A 17,902-nucleotide genomic window follows, 5' to 3' on the forward strand; every position below is an offset into this window, starting at 1 on the left:
TACTAGCAACTGCCAGGAGGCCAGAAGTGTATATATGTATATCCGGACCACACTCCACCCGTTATCCGTTTGCTGCCAGAGATAATATCTGCCTAACAGAAAATGTGTTCATGCTTGGCAGGGATTTTTTCAAGCAAATCCAAGGTACAGCGATTGGCCCCTGCTTCACCCCTAGCTACGCCAATTTGGTGGTGCACTGCGAACAAAATATGGGACAATGGTTTGAGGAAATCGTTATGGGGCTACACTAAATTGATGATGCTTTCTGTATCTGAACAGGACCGAATATCAGCTCAAACAATTTTCCAAGGCTTTAAATCAGAATAACCTCAATTTAAGATTTTCTATAAATTACAGTAAGGACAGTGTATAATTTTTGGATCAAAATCTTCCATTGAGAACAACATTTTGATAATGAAACTGTTCAGGAAAGAAACAGCAGGGTTTTCTATTTTACATGTATAGAGTGACCATCCCCCTCCCAGTCTAAATGGAATTACTTCGTGCTAAGAGAAACTGTAGCAGAGAGGCAGATTACCAGTTGATCAAATCTCAGATGAAGAGAGGATATCCCCATAAGGCTTTGAATAAAGCAAGCACTAGAGCTGAAATGGTCAACAGAGAAGAAACACTCTTTGGATCTATGGAAGTGGACTACTACAAATGAACCTATTTATTTCATTACTAAACATACCACACAATCCAATCAGTTAAAACAAAATTGAAAGAACGGGTGGGACATACTAATGGGTGATTCGATTTTAAGAGAGAAAGTCAGTACTCACCCGGCAGTCTCTTAAAAGAAATACCTCTTCGAGAGATTCATTGGTCCGTAGCCACTTATCACCCAAATCAGGGAATCCGCTGCAAAAAGGACAGGGTTTTAAATGTTGTGGCCATTGCAAAGCATGTAAATATAGTCAGAACACACTTAAGATCACCTTAAATCATATACATGAAAAATGCGGTATAACTAAGTTCATCACATGTAAGACTGAATTTGTTGTGTACAGAATTACCTGTCCCTGCAATAAATAGTACATTGGGTCTACAACCTTTGCTGTGATTAAACAAATTTTAGAAAACTGGCATGCTTTAACCAACAATGATCAGACTTATAGTACTGCAAAACACGTCAATGATCAGCATGAGGGGTTTGAAACCAAGCCAAATTTGTTGTCATTCAATCTATACCCAAAAACCCGGAGGGGTGGGTGCAAGGTGACATCCCTCAGAAGACTGGTGTCTAAGTATATCTTAGAAATGAGTTCTCTGACCCCGATAGGGATGAACATGGATGAGAAGCTTTACATGCCACTTGATTAACTGTGACAAATAGGGCAACTTTGCTCTATAAATGATAAATGAGGCCAAAGTTATATGGAGTGTGTAGGAGACAGTTATCCTCATTGTTTATCGTTTTTCTCTTCAGTTTAGGTTGTTTTTGTGTGTATAATATGAATACTGTATATTTTCATACATTTATGTTCTCCTTTTTCTTCTAGGATGAAAATGGACTCCCCACAAAATGAGTTGTAAGTACAATGTGGCATATCAATCTGATTGAAGAATGTATGTTCTATAATATTCTGTGGTTGTTGCATTAGTTTATGTTAGCAAATTGATACTTTAGCAATACATTTTATTATTTTGTTCTGAAAAGCTTTTCATGCTATGATTGCACAGATGGCTCCATCGCACCATTGTAATGAGTTACAACTTACTTTCAGGATGTAATCTGGCCACTTGGAGCCTGTAATTGAGGGTGATGAAAACCTATGAATATTTGTCAGGAGTCACACCAATGTTGTTGCAATTATCCATGGTATCAGGAAGTGTGGGTTGGGTTTGAGCTTCAGAGTAATAACCAAACTCCCAGTGATTAATCACTGGAAAACTATATAGAGATACATGGACAGTTAGGCATTACAAGATGGCCGCTATGTTACTGGGACTGTCTGGCATCCCCTTTTTGTAAAGAAATCTTGCATGACTTCTCGGCGTGGATAGTTCCTATGCTTAAAAACTTTGCTAGATAAGCAGACATTTGAGGTGAGCAAATCTTAGAGTGTTGCTGGTGTTGCAGGGTGCTCCTTACTGGAGCTGGTCTCCACCTAAACTTGGGAACTACCCAGAGTTCTCTGTTCTTTTTTGCATAATTTATGTGTCACTCTAACCCTGAAAAGGAATTTTTGACTTATACTGGGTGCTCCCTGTGTCTGGACAAAGCTAAACTCCTCTGAACAGTTCTAATGAGAGTGAAACACGTGTCAGGGGTTGTTATTACTCATTCCAGGTTGGCTTGGAAGGTATTTTACCAGTCCAAAGCTGTAATACTGTGCCTGGAGTGGTAAATGGCTTTTGCCATTTTACAACTCGGCGAGGATGACACTGTGTCAAGCCTATGGTTAAAGATTTTGCTGTACAGATAGCAAAATACTTTGTCCCTATGCATTCGACGTGGATAGCACTGTGCTGTTCCTATGCTTAAAAACTTTGCTAGATAAACAGACATTTGAGGTGAGCAAATCTAGAGTGTCACCGGTGTTGCAGTGTGCTCCTTACTGGAGCTGCTCTCCACTTAAACCTGGGAACTACCCAGAGTTGTCTCTTCCTTTTTGCATAATTTATGCATCACTCTAACCCTGAAAGGGCTTTGTTTGGATATATATAAAAATATATATATCCAAACAATGCCCTTTCAGTCAGGGTTAGAGGGACATATAAATAAATAAATAAATACATAAATAAAAAAAATTATGCAAAGAAGAGAGCTCTCTCTCTCTATATATATATATATATCTAAAATTGTCACAAAGAGAGAAAGTAGAAAGCTGCAAGAGTGAGCTGAAGGGGCAGGGAGTGGCCTTTATATGGATTGAGGAGGCCTGAGATGGCTTCAGGATTACGCTTCCTGAGTATTCCGTGTTCACACATTTAATTGCAGCAGCCCCGTGTTTGAGGAGGACTTTGAGCACCGGCACCTTTTTATTTACAAATTAAGCACTGATATATATATATATATATACATATATATATATATATATATGCAGCACACTCCACTCATTCTCCATAATTTGGGGATAGAAGTTAACATGAGCCCCACCGGTAGAGTTTCTTTTTAGACAACTTTATTTGGCACACATCATGTTCCACTCGAAAGCCGGTCTGGATCACGTGACTTGTAGCTCTGTGTATCTATCTTTAAATCAACTACAGTGCTGATGAATATAGAAAAAATACTAATTTGCTTGCTACACATGGACGGAGGCCCTTGTCTTTTTTGGGTAACAGAAAGTAGTGGGAATTGCAACCATGACCTACTTCTGGCACAGGAACACTCTTAATGTCTCCCTTGGCCAAGAGAGACATAACTTCCCTGCGGAGATGGGACAGGTGATCCTCTATCATCCAATTGTATGATAGTGGCGAGGGTGGAGGGGTAGTCTCAAAGGGGAGGGAGTAGCCCCTACGGACTAACTGCAAAACCCACTTCTCAGACATGATGGATTGCACGCGGAGCAGGTATTGGAGAATCCTGTCTCTGAATGATCCCTGTGGGGAGTCAGACTATGAAGGTTTAGAGGCTGCTGCAGTGCGGTGATGTACTGGCCAGACTGCTGGCTCCCTGATCAATGAGATCAGTGGATCCTACGCCCTCGGCAACACCGAGGCTGGACAACATGTGTGGCACAGAGCCTGGCTGGGAATGGATGTGGTTAGAGGCCCCTTCCGTAGCCACAAATGGGGCCAAAGGCAGACTGGGGTGATGAGGGGGCACCGCAAGGCCCTCGGACCTGGCCGTAGCGCAAGAATCCTTGAAGCGATCGAGCACCGAGTCTGCCTTGTTTGCAAATAGACAGGTGCAATCAAGGAGCATGTCCATCAATGTAGCCTGGACATCCCCCGAAAAGCCAGTCATCCTCAACTAGTAGTGGTGCCTTAGGGGCACTGTCGATAAAACCGCTCTGTCCAGTGAGTTTGTCACGTCCAGTCCGCAACAGATAGTGAACTTTGCTGCATCACTCCCATTGGCAACCACTTGAAAGAGTAGAGCCCGGGTCTCCTCCAGGACCTGTGGCAGCACTTGCGCGACCGTATCCCACTGCATGTGGGAATAATGGCCCAAAAGGAATGCGTAGTTCACAAAACTCAATGCTAGGCTGGAGGAAGAAAAAATCTTCATCCCAAGTGTATCCAACCATTTAGATTCCCTATCCGGGAGTGTGGTAGGGAACGTGCTCTAGGGAGTAGAGGCGTAGATTACCAAGCTCTCAGGGGTGGGTGTCTTAGGGGCACTGTCCACAAAACCACTCTGCCTAGTGAGTCTGTTGTGTCCAGTCCACAATGGATAGTAAACTTTGCTGCGGCCCTCCCATCAGCAACTATCTGAGAGAGTAGAGCCCGGGCCTCCTCTAGGACTTGTGGCACCAAGCGTATCCCACAGCGTGTTGGAATAATGGCTCAAAAGGCATGCAGTGTTCACAGAACGCATTGCTAGGCTGGAGGAAGAAAAAATCTTCTTCCCAAGTGTATCCAACCTTTTGGATTTTGGGTGGGGTGGGAACGTGCCCTGGGGATTGGAGGCTTGGATTACCAAGCTCTCAGGGTTGGGGTGTTATGGCAGAAGGCTCAGGTCCACCATAGCAGCTCGATGGCAGCGGGCAATTGTCCTGTTCTCAGGAGCCCCATTGCTGCATTTGGACCAGGTACCCAGTAGGACATTTGTGAGTGCTTCATTAAAGGGGAGCATGGGTTCTGACGTGGAAGCTCCAGGCTAAAACATTAGTATCAGGAGGTTAGTCCTGACTCTCACTGAAGGCAACCTTTAGTCCAAGACCTTAGCTGCTCTTCTTGATACCATGGAATAGGAAGCTCCCTCCTCCATAGCCATGATAGGGGGAGAAAGCATGCCAGTATCTGGAAAAGTATCCGCTGGCCTCACCCAAGTCTGTACGCCAGTCCATAGGGTCTTGGAACTGGTATTCTAAAGGGTCCAGCGGCTCCTCCCATTGCTCACCATAACCAAGCCTGTAAGAAATGGGCTCTGGATCTGACATAGGATGCAAGGCTCCTGCCGGCATCGTAAGACACCTAGCCAGCCCTGTATCGGCAATCAGAATGGGGATGGCACAGAGAGAGCTGGCATTGAGACCATCTGTGGGGAAGTTTGAGGTGGTATAATTGATGCCAGTCCGAATCCAGGACTGGATCCATAGACACCCCTCACAGCTGAGGCTGAAGCTGCTGGTGCAGAACCCAAAGGTGCCCCTTCTGACTCCACAGGGCCTGAAGGTGCTCCAGCGGAGTCAGGGTGCCAAAAAATGAGGTACATAGCCCCATAAGAATCTGTAAGTTGGGCAAGGCTTGGGCTCCTGGAAACGCGGGGAGGCGCCGAGTCAGGCCGGGCGCAAGTTCCTCAGAATTAGGCATGAAGCACAGATGCTCCCTTTTCTCTTCAGCTGACAGACAAGGAGAAGTTGAAGAATGCTGGCTTTTCTTCTTGTACTTCAACTTACCCGATCATCCCGAGAACTTGGAGTGGGACCACGAATATGGAGGACCCTGCGACTGCTCCTGGAACACTCCTCTTTATGGAACATCGACCTGCATGGAGTTGACTGTTGGGCTGCCATCAGCTTCAAGGACTGCTCCCTCAAAGCCTTTGGATGTATGGCCCGGCACTCGAAGCACAAGTTTGGGTCATGATAATGCTCCAGACACCAAACACACACGAGATGCTGATCCGTTACCTACGTCGCCTGATGAAACGACCTGCAGGGCTGAAACCCAGCCTTCTTTAATGACATCCTTGACTCACCAGGAGTAGAAAATTCAAAAGTAAAAAAAAAGACCAATCAAAAAGTGACTGTGGGGTAGCTGTCTTTGGATCAGTATTAGCTGATGTGGAAAGAAAAGAACTTATGTCAGCGAGCTGGGGTGATGCCTATATAGGCCCTGCAACATCATTTCCAGTGTGGACGATGCTGACGACGGATGCGGAGCCGATCGGCACCACTTAACGTAGCGCAGGGGTACTGCTCCGAAAATTCTCTGAATCAAGCTGACACCTGGGGGAATTTCAAAGAAAGGGATATGCAACTAGAAGTCACTATCAGATATATAATTGTTTTGAGCCTTAATTGCTCAAAAACTACTGAGAGGATTTACCCAAGATTACAAAAAGCAAATCTGGACCAAGATCTGACTATTTGCCAAATTTGGGGTGTAAACACATTTTGGGATGTAGCTGTGTCTATCTATCTATCTATCTATCTATCTATCTATCTATCTATCTATCTATCTCTCGCTCTCTCTCTCTCTCTTTCTCTTTGTGGTTTGGTGCAAATCCATCCATGGAGTAATTTAGGGCCAAAAAATATAGATATCTAGGGACACGGATCATCCGCGGATCCAACTGTCCTCATGCTGATATCTGATTGGCTGCAAACACTTCAACAAGGAAGTGTTGGCAGCTTGTAGCGGAGTCCCCTGAAAATGTTTAAAAAAATGAGAAATGGGGCCAGGGAAGAGTCACCCTGACCCCTTAGCTCTGTTGCTGCGGTACCTGAGGTACCCCGCCAGGGCTAAAAAGCATTTTTTAAAGACAAAAACCTCAAAACAATCCACTGATTTTTATTGTTGGTGTGGGGGAGGCCCGACAGCCTCCCCCACAGCCCTGGGGACGACCACCTCCCTGGGGCACGTCTTACACTGAATACGGGGGGGGGTAACGTGGACCCCCTGCAGCCCCGAGACTGCCACCTCCCTGGGGAACTTTTGCTTATAGAATGTGGGGGAGCTGCATGCCTCCCCTGCACCTCATGGAACACTTTTGCAAATTGAATGCAGGGGGCCACGTGGCTACCCTACAGCCCCAGGGACCACCACATCCCCAGGGCACTTTTTACACTGAATACGGGGGACAGTGCTGCCCCCACACATCCCTGGGGACCACCACCTCCCTAGGGCTTTACATAAATATTATGAGGGTGAGTTGCGGGACCCCCCCCCCACAGCCCCGGGGACCACCACCTCCCCGGGGCTATAATAAAAAGAATGAAGAAGGTCCCTTTTCTACACCCAAGCCGTGGGGACTGGCACCTCCCCGGGGCTGTGCAACAATGGGGGGTGAGGGGGCACGCGAAACACCTCAAGGAGCCAATAACGGCCCTGGGGACCACCACCCCCACGGATGGTTCCTGCTATGCCCCAGGGTGCCCACCCCGGGACACCGATGTTTGCTTTTGCATGGTGGGACCGGCTTCTTGGACTGTCACTCAGTAGGTTGATGGTTCAAAGCCTAGTATCACAAGGCAGTGGTTCAGTTTATTTACAAGAGTATAGATTGTTAAAACTTCTTAGTAATGGGACATTCATGTTCCTTTCCCTTTGAAGACAAAGCACAATAAGGAGTCACCTATGGCCAAATGGTTAAGTTCTCAGACCCTCACACTGACAGTTGAGGGCTCTAATCCAGGTTTGTCTGTGATCATTCCCCTCCTTTTATTGCCTTTAAAGGTTCAAAAGTTTAAGGTTCATACTGAAAGGTGATCTCACATTTTGTTATTGGCAAATACATTATTCTTTTCAATTTATCCAGAAATATCTCATTCTAAGTATATCATTAATCAAAGCCTAAAAACTCTCTATCGCTCTCCCTCTCACTCTTTCTCTCTTTCATTCACTTTCTCCCTCTCACACACCTACTCAGACCCTTACGCACCCACTCACAGACCCACTCAGACACTCATGCACCCACTCACAGACACACTCAGACCCTTGTGCACTCACTCACAGCCCCACTCAGACCCTCATGCACCCACTCACAACTCCACTCAGACCCTCATGCACCCACTCACAACCCTATTCAGACCCTCATGCACCCACTCAAAGACCCACTCAGACTCTCACATACCCACTCACAGACTCACTGACACCCTCATGCACCCACTCACAGATCTGCGCACACAAGGACACACCCACTAAGACACTGATGCACACACTCTCACACCCAGACAGAGACCCTCACAGCCACTCTCATTCCCAGATACACCCTCTCACACCTATTCTCACACCCAGAGAGACAGATGCAGCCAATTCCGGCTGCGCACGGTCAAAGGGCTGTTTGCAGTGTAGGGTTGGTGGGTAAGAGGGTTGGCTGTAGGGTCCCGCTGCAGGCCAGGTCTTGCGAGCAACCCCTTCTTTGCACAGGTGAAGAAAGTGTATGGTGCAAGTTTGGGTGCTTATAGGTGGTTGGCTTCAGGGCCTGGATACAGGCCGCCGCACACACACCATTAAAAAAAACCATGGAAATTCAATGAAAATCCAAAGGGGACAGGGACATTATAATTAGGAAATAGAATTTAAAAAAACATAGAAATTCACTGAAAAAGCAAAGCCAAAGGGGCGTTATAGGTAGGCTCACATACAAAACCATAGAAATTCACCTGTTATAGATAGAGTTATCTCAAGAAGCTAGAACTTGTGCCCTAAGAGAACTATAACTCGCACCCTCACCATGCACTGCTAATTACTCCACAAATTACAGAACTCATGACAGCTTTGATAACATCACTGATAATATCACTGTAATACTTTTACAAAAAACTGTGAATGGTGGGAGCTCTGGAGAGCACCCAGGAACTAGGATGGGACCCCAAGGGATGGGGTGCCCGGGGCTGAAATTGGCCAGGGGAGGGGGCTGTCCGGACCCCCTCCTTGATTTACTGAAGGGTGGGCCCAGGGCGATGGGGTCCCTGGGACCGAAATAGGCCCATGGAGGGGGGTATATAGTGAGGGCGGGCCCCAGGAGATGGGGTCTCAGGGCTGAGATTTCATCTCTTAGCACCTGTAGCCTTGTACATGAACAAAACATATGTGCCATATCAACAGGTCCTTTCACACAGTGGAGGCACTTGTTGTCAGGTCTTTTTATCTAACTGAACATCTTGTCTGGGGTATAGTACAAGTTAAATACAGTCATATAATGTTGTCTGTTCAGACCTGCAGTGAACAGGAATTTTGAGCTTACCTCAAGTGACTTCTGCAGCTCTATATAAGCCTAGTATCCCATATTTCTGTTTTGAAATGTAAATCATCTGCTCCTGAAACAATCAAAATTGTATGTATTCCTCGATCCTAGATGCCTTAGTACCTTTTATAAGCTCCAGGAGTGAGATTTTGGCCACCAAATGTTGATCACCTTAGTACAAAGTCACTGACCAGCAGGTATTTAAAGAATTTTTGCAGAGCCAGGCCAAATTTTAGCTGGAGGTCAATAAATGAATAGAGCTGACCATGGTTAAAAGATCGCCCGTTCTTACAATCTCTGCATGCTCCCAGGCCTGACAGGCTTTGTCCTGGAGTATAGATGGGAAAATGGATGATCTCCATAATGGGGTATATTTATTATATTTAGTGATTCCAGTTTTATCTTTAAGTGATTGCCATATTTTAAAAGCTGCACTAATAGTCTTAAATTTGACTTTCTTGTAGTAGCTGTACTCGATGTTTCTGGAGAAACACCTGTTAGCCTCCCCCCTAGGGTCAATTCATGTATTGAAGGTAGCTCCGGCCGAGCTGCCTGACACCCTACTCACCATTGTGAAGCTTTCAGACCCAGAATGATCTGTTGATGGCTTGTGCACCTCCTCCATAGCAAGAGTCAATAATACACCTACAAAATATTTGATGACATATTTTCAAATAGCTGTATAGCATGAGAAAGGAAAAGAAAGAGAGTAACAAAGGTAAGTAAAAAAAAGACAGGAACTAGAAGCAAAAAGGAGTGGATTGAACAGACAAACTTTCCCCTCTTTCCTCCTTCTTGGATCCAATACTCCTGATCAATCTTCGAGGTCCATTATCATCAAGAAACAACCATAATTGTAAATCATCAATCAAAGTTGATGTTTCCTGGAGCCCACAACAATGTAACAGATCATCTCAGGCCTAATTCTTGCGACAGCCTTTTAAATGATATTCCCCAGAAATTCTTTGGCGTTGATTTCAGAGTCAAACATGTAAGTTTTATTGTTTCTAATGATCTTTAATCTGTCCAGGTTTATCAGGTAAGCTTGTACCCCTTATCTTGAAACAGCTTGATCAGCTGTCTAAGGGCCTGATTTAGGTCTTGGTGGAGGGGAATACTCTGTCACATATGTGACGGGTATCCGTCCACCTATTACAATCTCATGGTATCCTATCGAGATCATAAGGTGGACAGGATATACGTCATTCCCTCCGCCAAGACCTAATAAGTCTCCATCGTCTCTCAACCATCATGTGACAAAAGTCAGGTCTCACAAAGAAGGAGCAGCCATCCATGCAGCACTTGGAGACTGGACAGGCCTTCTAGAACACCGCATGCCTTTGAAGAAGGTGTCCAAAGAAGACCAGAATAGCTCTAGGTTTCTCAATTCCATGGTTAGGTTGCATCCTTATTAGTGAGAAACTAGGTGCTCTTTGAATTTCATGATCCCAGTTCCAACCCTCAAGTTCAAGGAAGGCCTTCTGAAATAGGTTATTTATGAACTTCCTCATATCATTCGCCTCCAGGCTTTCTTCAGCCTCTAGCGCTCTAAGGCCCATATTTATACTCTGTTTGTGCCGGATTTGCATCATTTTTTTACGCAAATTCGACGCAAACTTAACTCCATATTTATACTTTGACGCTAGATCCATCTAGCGCCAAAGTTATAGAGTTTGAGTAATTTTTTGTATGTGAAAACCTACCTTGCGCTAATGACGTGCAAGGTAGGCATTCCTGTGCAAAAAATGACTCTAAGGCATGTGTGCCTTATTTATACTCTGGCGTCAAAATGACGCACAGGAGGAGCCGGCCTTAAAAAGTGGCGCCCACCCGGATTTGCGCCGTTTTTAACGCCTGGGTCAGGGCAGGCGTTAAGGGACGTGTGGGCTCATTTCCATGATCAGAGACCAAGGAAGCAGTCCACAGGTGCCCCTCCCTGCACCCAGGGACACCCCCTGCTACCCTCGCCCACCCATGGATGGGGGGACCCATCCATGGTGAGTGCAGGTAAATGCAGGTAAGTATACATTTTTTTTTTTTGGTGACTTAGGGGGGCCTATCTTGGGCCCCCTTACATGCCACTGTGCCCAAACACCATGCCCAGGGGACAGAAGTCCCCTGGGCATGGCCATTGGGCAGGGGGACTTTGCTAAGACAGGAGTCATTTCCAATGGTGTTGTGCATCAAAAAGTGGCTCAAGTGAGGTTAGAGCCAATATTTTTGACTCTAACCTCACTTGCACCATTTTTTGGCGAACAACCCCCAGTCTTCCCTTCACCTCTGCTGCCCGGATACCATAATTTTTTTTTATGCAAACCAGGCCGCAGCGCCGGCTAACGTCATTCCATAAATAAGGCACCCAGCTAGCACGTTGGAATTGCGTTAGCCAGCGGTAAACTTTTTGACGCAAATCTGCCCAAGCGCTGATTTGCATCAAAAAGTATAAATATGGGCCTAAGATTGTTAATGTATTTCTGATTCCCAAATTCTTCCAGCTCCCACTGGATGCCCCTGAGCTGAGCCTGGGCCTCTGCTTGTCCCTTGAAAGCCACAACATCCATTTCTATTATCATTGCCATGTCTTCCAACGTGGTCAATCTCTCTGAAGTCTCCGAACAAGTTTGCCACTTTTTTTGCCAACCTACAGCTTCCTCTTTGAGATACTGCCCCCTGTGCTCTGATATTGAATAGTCTCAAAGCAGATCACTTCCAGGGGCTCTTTTCCTTCCGTTTTTGGCAGAGGCCCTTCTGGCTGTTAACTCATTACTACAGATAGGGCTTTCACTTATACTACTCAGTGAGCTGTCATTAGACTCCTCATAAGAGGAGCCCCTGTCTTCGCCCTATCATTCAGACATATCTGACAGGGAGAAAAAGTGCTCTGCAACCTTGTGGTCTGAGCCCTTTTTCTTTAAATCCACCTCTTTCTTGCGGCTGACCCTCTCCCCCTTTACCCTACCGGCTGTCCAATAGTCAATAGGAGCCAAATTGTCCCAGGAGCTCACCACATTGATTCTCTCTTTTTTCTTATCAAAAGGGTGAGGCAACTGTAACCCCCTCTGCAGCCCCCTCATTCAGTCCTGAAAGGTTTGCACTAACCTGTTGGTCAGTTATCTTGGGAACAGGATGCTCACTACCAGTTAAACTGTGAGGGCTGAGTGCAGATAACGTGCCAGATGCCTGCTAGTTGTGACTGTACATTTATGTCTTCTGTGCCCTCTCTTCCTCGTAGGTTTTCTCTGTGAGGCAGCACTTGCCCTACAACCTCAGAAGCTCCTACCATTCCCTTGAGCACAGTACCAGCCAGTACCGAAGACTGAGACTGCTCTTCTTGATCATGTGCAGCCAGTCTTTGTTCCCCAAAAGGTTTACTGAGGTACGCCAATATTGATGGCACAGGTAGGTGGAGGCTTGTTACATCAGTCTTCTCCCCTCTGTCTATCCTCTCCATCCTCAGGATCCCCCAGACTCCCCGCCAGGAGCTTCTGGTGAGTTTGCCACACCACCGCTAAGGCTGCTGCGGAGCCAGCCTCTCCTGTCACTGTTGGGATTGTGTCAGCTTTATATTTCAAGGTGCCCAAAGATTTTGGTGCCATATGGCAGGCAGGCTGTCTTACTGGTTGGTTTGCCCCGGCGGTAGTTGCAGCATGCCTAAGAACCAAAGCTGCAGCCTTGCTGTTGCAGCGAGAAGCCCGTGCCTGCGTGTCTCCACAGCAAGCGAAGAAGAAGGTATGCGGTTCTGGGGCACAACTCCAGAGGCGACCAAGTGCAAGCAGGGAGCTTCAGCACTCCATAAGTTGGTATTCCCAAATGCCTGCCTCTGGTGCGGAGGAGAAGGGCTGTTCAGGGCCGTCTCACAGGGACGCCACTTTGCTTTGATCCCTGAGTCTTTAATGGCCCCGGTGACCCTGTTCCCCAGGGCCGGCTCACTTGCTGTGTCCTGGGGAGCCCACCGCAGGGACAGAGTCGTTTCTTTGCCAGCACAGACGCTAGCAGGGAAACGTGTTTGCTCCCATCTGGCGGGAACATTTTCTCATCAACAGCTAAACGGGAGAAACACAAGGGGAGTCATTCTGACCCCGGCGGTCATGGACCGCCGGGGCCAGGGTTGGCGGGAGCACCGCCAACAGGCTGGCGGTGCCCCGCAGGGCATTCTGACCGCGGCGGTTTGGCCGCTGTCAGAAGTGGAAAACCGGCGGTCTCCCGCCGGTTTTCCGCTGCCCAAAAGAATCCTCCATGGCGGCGCAGCTCGCTGCGCCGCCTTGGGGATTCTGACACCCCATACCGCCAACCTGTTCCTGGCGGCTCTGCCGCCAGGAACAGGATGGCGGTATGGGGTGTCGTGGGGCCCCTGGGGGCCCCTGCAGTGCCCATGCCAATGGCATGGGCACTGCAGGGGCCCCCGTAAGAGGGCCCCACTTTGAATTTCACTGTCTGCATTGCAGACAGTGAAATTCGCGACGGGTGCAACTGCACCCGTCACACCTTCCCACTCCGCCGGCTCCATTCAGAGCCGGTGTCCTCGTGGGAAGGTTGTTTTCCACTGGGCTGGCGGGCGGCCTTTTGGCGGTCGCCCGCCAGCCCAGTGGAAAACCCAGAATCACCGCAGCGGTCTGACGACCGCGGTGCGGTGTTCTGGCGGGGGTACTTTGGCGGGCGGCCTCCGCCGCCCGCCAAGGTAAGAATCACCCCCAAAGTCTTTTGATCTGTTTTCCTGCCTGCACTGATATGGGCAGGGAAACAGACCACCATATTGCTTCAGCCCATGCAGCGAGCTGGCTGAGGCTGAGGGGCCAACCTATTCAAAAATGCAAACTCTGAGGCTGGGGACCTCGGGGCCAAAATTGGCTTGTGAAGGAGGGACTCTTTTCATTATATTTAACTCATCAGGGCGGCATCCCCAGGGCCTAATAAGGCTACGGGAGGGGGCCGTGTGGCCCCCTCCCCTGTTTAATAAGGCATGGCCACAGGGTAATGGGTCCCCAAGGGCTTATAAAGGCTTGGGGAGGGGGTTGCATGGCCCCCTTGCCTTTTATTACAATTTTGGCATGGGATGTGGTTCCCAAGTCCTAATTGCCTCAGGAATTGGATGGCAGTGCGCTCCTTTTCTTAATAATTTCTCAGCCGCGGTGGATGGGGTCCCTGGGGCTAGTAAGGCTTAGAGAGAGGAGCAGCATACCCCTCCCCTTTTTTATTAAATTAGGCCCCAAAGATGGGGTCGCAGTGGGCTAATAAGGCTTAGGGAGGGGGCTCCTGCTGCCCATCTCCTTTAAAGTAATGCATGACAATGGGCATGGTGTACCCAGAGCCTAATTAGGCTCAGGGAGTGGTCACATGCCACCCTTTGCTTTTTAATGAAATTTAGCCCCTGGAACGGTTTGTGGGAAGAGCACACTCACTCCCCTTTTTAATTAGCTTTGGTCCAAGGGGATGATGTCCCTGGAGCCTGATAAGGCTAGGAGAAGGGGTTGCAGCCCTCCTCACCATTTAAACAAAAAAACAGCCACTGGGGGATCAGGTCCCTTGGGCCTATGAAGGGTCGGGAGGGATGCCACAGAGCCCCCCCTTGTATTTCTATGTTTGGCACCAGGGTTTGGGATACCCGAGCCTAATAAGGCTTGGCTTATGGGATGTAAAAGTCCTCTGCATGGTAAAAGATGTGCACCCCTGCTCTGAGTGCCCAACTGTACTGTTGTCTGAATCCATAATGATGACTTTTGTAGGCATAGGCAAACAGGGATCATACATGTGTGCTATGATATAGGACTCAAGGATTGTGGTCTTGTTGGAACACAAAGTGTAGGAAGTGCCAAGCCTGTCCCACTCGTTGTAGTGACCCCGTATGAGACTCCTATCCACCTTAGGGGCAACCATATATTCCAGGGGGGGGCTGCCGTGGCAGGTGCAATCACCGGAGGAGTCTGCTCTTGGACTGTAAAGTAAAGCAGCAACCCTGTATGCCAGGAGGGACTGCTGGTACCAACACTGCCTGTATGTTTAGGCTATTGCCAGAGGGAATATTGAGGCAGCTCGCACACCAAGTTCTGCCCATGCGTGAGCACCCAAGGACAATGAAGGATGCTGCAGAAGATATCACGTTCTCGCTTGGCTCCAGTTTGGAGCGGGGGATCAAGTGCCCTCAGTCCCATGAGGGGAAGATTGTGTTACTATGTATTCACAGGTTGAAGCACCTTTGATCACTGTAAAAAGCTTGGCAGTGCTGCTCAGGAGAGAGAGAGAACCTGACCTACTGTGTGCTGCTGTGTATACCCCGTTCAGCCTGTTATCTCCAAACAGGATCAGAAAAAGTGAGCTCCTGCACTCAGGACACTCGCTGCAATGCTGAACATTTCCATGCTGCAAGGCCAAGCAAAACATGAATTAGGCCTAGAGGCCCGGAGGACTTGCTGCTGATGGTGCTGCAGCCCTGTAGACACTTTTGACTAATTCTTGAAGAATCATAGGAGAACTCTTGAGTATGGCCTACTACTGAGCATTCCCTGGATGTGGCCACCAGTGAATGGGGATTAACCCCAACCACGTTATAAGGAAGAGGGTGGGACAGGGATCTGCCTGCAAACACTAGTCCCTGACATCAGTGGATGGTGTTATTGCTTACAAATGTTATTCCTTTGAATGTGCAGCGGTAGTGATAGAAATACAATAGTCATTTTTCTCATTAAAGCAAGTATTTGATTGGACATTGATTTATTTACAGTAGTGTGTGCACTTTGATTTATGAGTCGAGCTCACTGTCGTATATCTAATCTCCTCTTCTCCCCTCCAGGAGGCCTTTGACTGATCGTCCACAGCTACCACTGACAGTAAAGTAGAGAAGGGGTACTTGGCCCAGTCACTCAGGATCTATAGTAGGTAGTGCCCTGGGACATCAGGAGTAAAATGCCTCAACGACAATGGTTGAACCCAGTAACCTGAGTGCCCAATGGCTCTCTGAAAGGGGCTCTGTTATATATCTATATCTATATATATATATATATATATATATATACTACAGAGGCATTGAAGAAAATATATAGTCCCAAAGCGTTTCTGAAAATACCTTGATGACTGGTATGGTAATAGTGAATAAGTAATTTTGTTTATAAAGTGCTGAGGGCACAAACCATACAAAAACATGAAAGAGACTATCACTTGAAAGTTGATGCACGTATCACATGGGTGACGTCTTTGGACGTGGTTGACAATGGAACTATATACTACTGTTAGACCTGACAGCTCTTGACGTGATTTCCCTGTACTTTCTGCTTCTGATCTCTGGTTTTTGGACCCTGTGCTGTAATAATTTTGGGCCAGTTTAGATACTCTGGGCACTTTACCACTGCTAATCCAGTGCAAAAATGCAAGTGCACTCTGTTTAAATTGTATTGGTGATTGGTTTTCCTTGATTGGTATATTTGATTTACTAGTAAGTACCTAGTAAAGTGCACTAGTGGTGCCCAGGGCCTGTAAATCAAATGCTACTAGTGGGCCTGCAGCACTGATTGTGCCACCCACATGAGTATCCCCGTAGACATGTCTCAGACCATACAGTGCCTGTTTATGCAGTCTTGCACTGACAATTCGACCTTGCAAAGGTATCCACTTGCCAGGCCCAAACCTTCCCTTTTACTGCGTGTGAGTCACCCCTAAGTTAGGCCCTAGGCAGCCCATTGGGCATGGTGCATTGTATTTAAAAGGTAGGACATGTACTGGTGTGTTTTACATGCCCTGATAGTGAAATACTGCCATATGTACTGCTATGCCCGTCTCTCTCATAAGTTAACATGGGGATTGCCTTCAAATATCTTTTAAGTGCAGTTTCCCAATGGGAGCAGATTGAGATTTGGAGTTTGGGGTCTCTGACCTCACAATTTAAAATTACATATTTTGGCAAAGTTGTTTTTTAGATTGTCTGTTTGAAAATGCCACTTTTGCAAAGTGGACATTTTCTCGCCTAACCATACAATGCCTCTGCCTGCTTGTGTAATCCACGTCTGCGTCAGACTGACAGTTGGGCTGTTTGTGAATTACCACTAGACAGTGACACAAAGAGAACTGGGAAGTGTCCTGCATATCCTGATGAGTCTCCTGGGCTAGAGTGGGAAGAGAGGAGCTGACACCTGCACCTGCAAAGTCTGTGCCTGTCCTCACACAGTGCAGTCACTAACCCTCCGGTGTGTGTCTGAGGCCAGGCCTGGGCAAGGCAGGATCTTGTAAACAACTTTGAAATTTGCCTACTTCAAAGGCAAAAATGGGTAAAAGTAGTGGACCCAAAACCCCAGATTTTTAGATCCCTGCTTGACCAAGAGGAACCTGTGCCAAGGAGAAGGGCTTGATGCCTGAGGAGGACCTGCTACTCTTCCTGTTGCTTTGCTAGCCTGCTGCTGCTCCTGTCTAAGAGGGAAAGGACTGGACTCTGCTTTCTGCAATCCTGCTTGTGAAGTATCTCGAAGGGCTTGGACTGAGCTTGCCTCCTGTTAAGAAGTCTCAGGGATAGCAAAGACTTCACCTACCTGCCTCTGGGTCTACTTGCTTTGGATCGTAGCTCGCCATGTGGCTTCTACTCCAGTCTCTGGGCCCCTGGGAGTGAAAGCTGGTTGAAAAATAAGAAATACCAGTGCCCTGACTTCGGACGATGCCCGGACCGATGCAGCTGCTTGAGCCTGGGACATCGCCTGCAACCAAAGCCGTGGTCCCCACTAGAGTGCGATGACCCCGCTGACATCGCCGGCCTGATGCCGCTGCAGCCCCATTGACATCCTGTGGCTTTGTGAGTCCAAGTGCCCTGTCACCGACGTCCGTGACATCCAACTCTGCCAGAGTCCCTGCAGCCCAGTGGCATGACCACAACCCTATGTGGTCACCCCA

At 47.6% G+C, this 17,902-nt stretch overlaps 1 long non-coding RNA gene across 1 annotated transcript in view; it reads right to left on the minus strand.

Annotated features, from left to right (window-relative positions):
- The window catches only part of LOC138247249 (uncharacterized), a 41,051-nt gene that overhangs the window by 10,706 nt on the left and 12,443 nt on the right, over positions 1–17,902 (minus strand). Inside the window, exon 2 of the long non-coding RNA XR_011194386.1 lies at positions 786–864. This is a non-coding gene — a long non-coding RNA (uncharacterized lncRNA). The remainder of the gene's footprint in view (positions 1–785; positions 865–17,902) is intronic.

Source organism: Pleurodeles waltl, chromosome 7 (assembly GCF_031143425.1).
Source record: "Pleurodeles waltl isolate 20211129_DDA chromosome 7, aPleWal1.hap1.20221129, whole genome shotgun sequence".
Classification (NCBI taxonomy): Eukaryota; Metazoa; Chordata; class Amphibia; order Caudata; family Salamandridae; genus Pleurodeles; species Pleurodeles waltl.